The sequence below is a fragment of the Takifugu rubripes genome, chromosome 14 (assembly GCF_901000725.2).
Source record: "Takifugu rubripes chromosome 14, fTakRub1.2, whole genome shotgun sequence".
Lineage (NCBI taxonomy): Eukaryota > Metazoa > Chordata > Actinopteri > Tetraodontiformes > Tetraodontidae > Takifugu > Takifugu rubripes.
This window is the reverse complement of record NC_042298.1, coordinates 7,875,258-7,882,372: the sequence shown is the minus strand read 5'-3', so window position 1 is coordinate 7,882,372 and position 7,115 is coordinate 7,875,258. Positions and strand designations below refer to the sequence as shown.

The following is a 7,115-nucleotide window of genomic DNA, read 5'->3' as shown; positions in this document are numbered from 1 at the left end:
GATCCGGGAACATCCGCCTCTGGCCTCGGAGGGAACATTGCCGGTGGGGACATGCTGTGGTGAGAAGGAACTGAGGACGGGGCGCTTCTGATGACCTGTCAAAGCCAGCGGGACGGGGGTGGGGGGGGAGGGGGGGAACACGCATAAATCCCGCTTTTCCTGTGTGATGCGTGTTCCTTTGGTTACCTTAGTAACTCTCCTCTCCATCTCCAATCGGCGCTCCCGTATCCTCCGCCGGGGTCGCGCCGCGCGCTCCCGGGAAGCTCGTGTGAAGCCGGAGAGTCGAAGCATCCAAACGCACCAGGCGGACCGGGAGGAGAGCAACAGCAGCGTGGGACAGAGCCGCTCTCAACGCAGCCCAGCGAGGATGCGGATGGAAGACCAGTAGCGACGAGCCGCAGCAGTGCGCAGATTACTGGGATATTTGGATTACACGCACAGCCCCGCTGCAAGTAAAGACCCCGAAAGCGTGAAACACTGTCTCACCTTTTACCCCGAAAAATCCAGGCATGGAGGGATTCACGGCTCGACAAGGCAGGTGAGTCATTTTTAGACTTTGTGTGCTGCGAACGCGGATTTTATATTTGAGCTTTCTGCTTCAATTCGGACCTGGAATGAGACATAGGCTCACTTGTTCCGTAATTATCTGACACTTTAACGTGCTCTTGGAAACACGGTGTAACGCTGTCGGCGCTGCGCACCGAACCGGCGCGCACTTCCGGAGCGCATTCGGAATCTCCGAGTTAACGGAGCACCTCGACTCTGCCCCAGGCTTTGGTGCCACAACTGTGTGTTTGCATGCGGCATGAAGGCAGCTCAGACACCGGGGCCGTTCCCGATGTGAACCTATCGCATTTTTTCTGCAGATGTTTGTGCAGAAAATAATCGTCCGCGATCATTTGTTCGGGGGCACTTGTTACTCTCTCTCTCTCTCTCTCTCTCTCTCTCTCGCTATAGAAAAAAAATAACCTTTAGGCTAATTAAAAATGGATCCATACTTTGAAAGAGGAAATCAACGACGACTTTCTGCAAAAGCCCATTCCAAGATTTCAAATTCCGGCTGTAGATTTTACCCTCATCTGTTGAGGTTACATGTCACATGCATGAGGGGAATCCCCACATATTTTCTTCTTTAGTTTAGAACGCGATTTCCTGTTTGAATGCTTAACAGTAATAAAAGAGGCTCTGTTTGAGTGTTTATTAAATATCAGAGTGAATGAAATTCGACCCTTTATTAATGTGCTACATATATTACTTCCTTGGCTGCTCCTCGTTGAAACGTTGCAGTCTCATTACAGCCCCGATCTTTTCATCTCCTTCCACGACAAGATTGTTTTGTAGATCCCCCCCCCCCCGCCCTCCCATCATATTCCTACAGCTTTGCTGCAGACACCACACAGCGCCGGCGGTGTGACAGAGTGTTAAATTTGAACCAGAGGAAAGATCCCGCAGGCACCCTGCATCTTGTGTTTTCCCCTTCCTACTTAAATTCCTGGACACATCGCGGCAGAGGCAAACAGATAAACGGTGTTGGACAGAAAATCAAGTGTGAAAGCTGAATTAGAGAGAAAAGAATGTGAAAGAATGAGTTGTCATGGTGATGTCTGGAATATGATGAGTGTCCCTGAAGGCATTTTGGGAACTGACCCTTTTATTCTGCATTGAGGTCTTAGAGGTCGACACAAACATTAGAGGGTGAATTTAAAACCAACCTGTGAAATGTGATTAGGACGCTTCGTTTATACTGTATACTTGTCTCTAATGTCACGTAAAGGATTATCCGCTGCTGTGGTTTGTGTTTGCATGTGAATTCTGTCTCGGACCCTTTAGTGTTTGCTCTACAATCCAGCGTTCTCCCGTGTTTTAAGTTCCCCGCTGCTCTAATTTTTCACTTATTTTCTTTGAGCCTTTCATTTGTGTGGCTGGAGGTAAATTTAGCAGGAACGTTGCCCGCAGAACTTGTTTGTTGCCACACTCAGGCTGTGAATGATTGGTGCTATTGAGAGGCGATCAGCATGTGACCGCCGCCAAATCTCGCATACGGACAGAATTTTAAAGCGCGTTGGCTATCCGCTGGGTCCCGGAACCGCTGAGGAAAAGCTCCAGGAGACCCATCGCCTGCTGCAAAGGTCAGCAATGCCCCGTCTTGATGTCAAACGGATATACCGGCGTTCATCCCGGCCCGGGTTGAGGGTGGATGACCCACGGTCTCTGGATGGCTCGAGAGGCCTCCTCGGGCTTGGTTTTCACTTACTCATATGTGGACACATGGACCAAGGTGTGCAAGCACGTGCGCTCCTGTGGGGATACGTCGAGCTGCACTGTTGCCCACACGCGGTGCCGCGGAAGGTTTTTCTGGCTTCTCTAATATTCTTCATTTTGTTTTATGTGTTGTCTTGCAGCAGGGGGAGCAGGAGATGAATAATTTCCCAAATGGATACTTCTGACCTTCTGGAAAATATTTCCTGTCACTGTCTTAACAAACACAAAGACGAGTTGGTGTCTTAATATGAGGGATAGAATACAGACTGGCCTGTTCCGGTAGCAGGACCAGGACCAGGACCCAGGTGTCAAAAAGGAATGAAAGGGGGGGGTCTATTTCTGTTGTTTTTAAGCTCTACCGTCACTTTTCTACTCAAGGATCATCAGCTTCTTTTCCTACTGGGCCTTGTGAAGCTCAAACTTTTACAAAGAGTCCAGACAGAGAAGTGACACAAAAGGTGAACCTTTGTCATCCCATTCCTAGATGCTCAGGCAGCATCTAAAAATGGCACCATTGTGAGAAGAGTTGGGGTGAGAATGGGTTCCCAAAGACTGCCAATCATGCTTTGGTTCTGAAAGATTAAAAAAAAAAATCTCCTTTTTCTATTTTTCAAATGTTGGATCAAAGATATCTGTGTGAGGAGAGGCGGATTCAAAGAAGCCTTTCCATAAGGAAAAGATGAATGGTGGTTCCTCCTTGAACTGATGAATGATGAAAAGAATCAATCAGTAAATTAAAAAATAAACCTCAAATTGAGAGAATCTTGTTTTACCAAACACGTACTGTAATTAAAGAGTTAAAGTGACCCAAGGGGTAAAGTTAAGTGGTCGGATTCTAGAAGACCTTGGTGAAATAAACAGTTTCCCATATCGAACGTGAGGAGGTTCTATGATCCAACGTCAGTTCGTGCTCCTGAAGGCCACACGTTGCTTCGTGCTTTTGTTTTCTTCAAATGTCTGCACGGTCTGCTGCCGGTCCGTGTAAAGATGAAGAAGAGGAGGGGTCAGCGTGTGCGTCATCAGGTGCTGACAGAACAGAGTGCCTAATGAAGGAGGATAAACTTGTCTTTTCATATTTGCACAGGAGGATTAGCTTTCATTAAATTACACAGACGGGAAGAAATAAATTTTAAAAAAAAAACCTGATTTCCTTATGACATCCTGAGCTTCATTTCAGACGATACACTTATGTGGTATTTGTTTTAATAAAGCATAAATCGCTTTTATTAACGCTGCAGGAAGATGAAGTGTCTTTGTTTGATTAACAAAGCGATCTCAGCCCCAGGCAAGAAAAAAGTATGCCTCGAGTCTCCTGCACATTGCATATTTAACAGACATTTAACATCGTTCATGGCCCAAAAACATCTCCCTTGACTACCAGGTTTCCCTGCCAAAGACCAATGCCTGCTTAGTAAACAAGACTCTTTTGGACATCGCCGTTTGAGCTACAAAGCAGATGTCACACAGTATGTCTGCACTCACTGTCTGCCAGAAGTTTATTTCTTATTCATGTATTAATGAGACAATTTATGCTCAGTAATACAAAGAGGACGACGAGGAGGAGGTCGGCTCACCTGAAACAGAACAGATTAGTATTTGTGGTAGCAGTGAAGCGCTAGATTTCAACTGTGAATTGATCTTAGAGTAATGAGTCATACGAGTATATAAGAATGAAGCATGTGCAAAGTTAGCAGTGGCTTGTTTTTTCTCTCTGCTAAAGTGTCATTCCAGACAAACCACCACGTGCCCAAGTTAAGATTTCTGGGGCCTTGCATTTTCGCTGAGATCCCTGCATGTCGCCTGGCACCTGATTTGAGACACACTGCCTGTTGGTGGACTGTACAAAGCGAGGCTTTAACGAACAAAAGAGCAGTCACTCTCGTCCACTTCCTGGATGACGGGAGCCCTGTTTGTTTTTCTAAAACGTTCACCTTAATCCCTATGATACAAATTGCATTTTTCCGCCACTTAATCCACCCTAAAAATGTACGAGCGAGTGACAGGAAATCAACAATTTCCAAATCTGGGGATGAATGTTGTAGTCCAGCTAAAGTTGATTTGGCAGAATGTGCCTTTCTGCTGTCAATTCCCCAGCATTTTATCCAGCTAAGCAATCGCTAAGCCCCCTTCTCCCCTCATTTTCTTAACATGGAGGGCAGCATTGTGTGGGTCTGGCAGGACACAGAAGTGAAGGCCTGTCTAATTCATTGGCTAAATTAGTGTAGATAAGGCCTGAGTCAGTACCTCCAGCCTACCATAGATCCCCTGGGGCAGACTCTTAAGGAGCTTAGTAAAAGCCCGTCGTATGAAGACATGACATGGAGCTGGCTAAATGGGCCACGTTGGAGTGTCTTCCATCAACCTAATTTACACACACTGTATGGGTCACTGTCATTCAGGCTTTAATCCCATTAAATTTATTCATTCTTATTAATTCATCATTGCGGACAATATGGAACAGCCGGTGTGGGAATGTGTGTAAGTGCGAGCCGCCGTGAAAACGGGGAAAAAAAACACCCTGGTCCACTTATAAAACCATGTTGTGTGAGAATGTGCCACCTAATCAATAATGAATGCTGCTTTACTTGTAGTGAAAGAACAAGGTAGATCATTGGGAGTCACTGGGTCACATACACCAGGGAATCAATTAGAGTTTTCCTGCCTTTTTTTTTTTTTTGCAGTGCAGTTGCTTTTACTCGCTGCCCTTCTTCTCTCAGAAGCTCACATTCCCCTTCAATATCGCTCCCGGGTTGAGTGGTTCTCGTCATTGCTGAGAATTACAGACATCAGCCACAAAGACTACAGCCGGAGCTACAAAAGGCCGTGTCAGGATCTTGTGATGCGCACGTGGTCGCATGAACAGGGGAAGCGGGGTGACGGATTGGACACCAGGCTTGAGAGTGTGCGCGTTAACCTCATAATGCTGACAGATTACAGATTTAAATATTTTAAATCTCGCGGAGCACATGCTGCTGGTGATGAAGAGAGTGAAAATGACTGCTGTAATGCAGGAGATTAATTGAGAACCATTACAGCCTCTCTCTCCAGTGGTCGGCCATTATAACGCTCACTGTTACGCTGCACTGCTGTGTTATTTTAGATATCATCAGGGAAAAGCCTCTTAAAGATTGATAGTCACTGAAGAATTTGTGGTTTTCTGGTGAACAATTTATTCTTCTGTGCTTTTGTAAGGATTTAAAACCAAGAATTCATTGTTTTTAAGCTTTGGAATGCCTTTTTAATCAGTAGCTTTTCACCATATCCCGACATTTTAAAACAGCAAATTACTGATAAAGATACGAAATCGGATAAATAATCCAAGTAAATGGGACTTATTATTTGGATCAATTAACAAAAGAAGAAATAAAGTCCCTCTTAGCCCTGGCCTTAGTTTGGGTAAATTGGAACTAAAGCATACGACGTATGCTACAGCGGTAATTGGTGGCATGTTAACATCGTTCGATCAGAAAGGTCAAGGGACAAGGTCACCCTCTCCCGTTACAACACTTAGAGAATCTGACCCGATGGAGCCAATCTAAGCAAAATCCGCCCCATCTTTATATATTGTGTGAATGCGACGCATTGAAACCAACAAACAGGCAGCTGGTGATTCAGGTTTATTTCACTTTTCTGGCTGCTGGAGATCCTCACGGCCAAATAAATTATTACATGTATTGTAAATTTGAAAGGCTTTTGAGGCTGAATCATTTTCAGTATAATGCTTTGCACTCCCTAAACACATTCCTTTTTAAAAAAAAAAAAAGTTAGACATGGACAGTTTGGGTCTTATTAACATGAAGCAGGGCTCATTAAAAAACCTGACACAGTCGCAGCATTGATGACATGTCCTTGGGCTCTTCTCTGTGCAGCATTTGGGATGGATTGATTGTCAGATTTACCGTCTTATTCCAGCAGATGAGTAAAAATCCAGACGATTGGAGACGCGGAATAGCCTGGGGGTACATAATGTGACCGTTAGTGGTTGTTGTTAGCATCGTGATGGATCTCCACTGTGTCCTCTTATGGTCTCCATTTACTTTAATAGAAATATTCCACTTAAACAATATACTGCATCAGCATTACAGAAGTAACCAGATCTGCTCCCATTCTCTCATTAGCGCCACTGGTTTGCAGTTTTGGAGCTATTAAAATTAATGACACTGTAAAACCTCTGCCTCAGTAGGCGAGTATACCTGCTTGGGGACTGTTTTATTTCGGTGCTTATACGTGTAGCCCAGCTCCTGACCATAGTCTATTTAAATCTCACAGCTTGGCCGGATTTCCTGGGAAGTCTTTGAGGACAGAGAAATTCCTCCATCTAACTCAGAGCCCATCTGCGCTCGTATTCCTACCAAAAGGAGCCATCCTCCACAATTACAGCTTACTTCCAATGATCCCATCATCACGCCATGTGTAAGAACAGGCTCCAGGAACTTGGCCTATTATTAATCTGACAGTAGAAACATGTAAGAATATTGGTGCAAGTGGAGGATCTCAGTTTTAAGTAGTCTGACTTTGATTATTCTGAATATAATGTAACCCATGCTAAATATAGCTCCTCTGGCCTCATATTTAATCTCTGGGTTGCTACAGATGAGCTGAATTATGGCTGTTTGTTACTGATTTGTAGAGGAGGTAGGGGCCGTTTATTGTTGCCAAATTGTTTACTGTAACATATATCTCCGCTTCTGTGTGGGATCAGATGCGTAATCGTGTAACAGGATCTTTACGCTTGCACTGAGATTTGCGAGCATGCCGTCAGAAAAAGCGTACGCAATCAGACTTGCAAATGTGTAAGCAGATCTGCGTCCGTATGGACAAATCAGCTTTGATCGCTCAAAATTTGTGATCAA

At 44.8% G+C, this 7,115-nt stretch overlaps 1 protein-coding gene across 2 annotated transcripts in view; it reads left to right on the top strand.

Moving 5' to 3' along the window:
- The first annotated feature begins 247 nt into the window (after positions 1-247).
- The window catches only part of nlgn3a (neuroligin 3a), a 104,447-nt gene continuing 97,579 nt past the window's right edge, over positions 248-7,115 (top strand). The window contains exon 1 of one of the 2 annotated variants that reach the window (XM_003970478.3): positions 248-538. The gene's annotated coding sequence lies outside the window, so the exon portion shown is untranslated. The remainder of the gene's footprint in view (positions 539-7,115) is intronic. The other variant, XM_029847277.1, reaches the window with a different exon arrangement.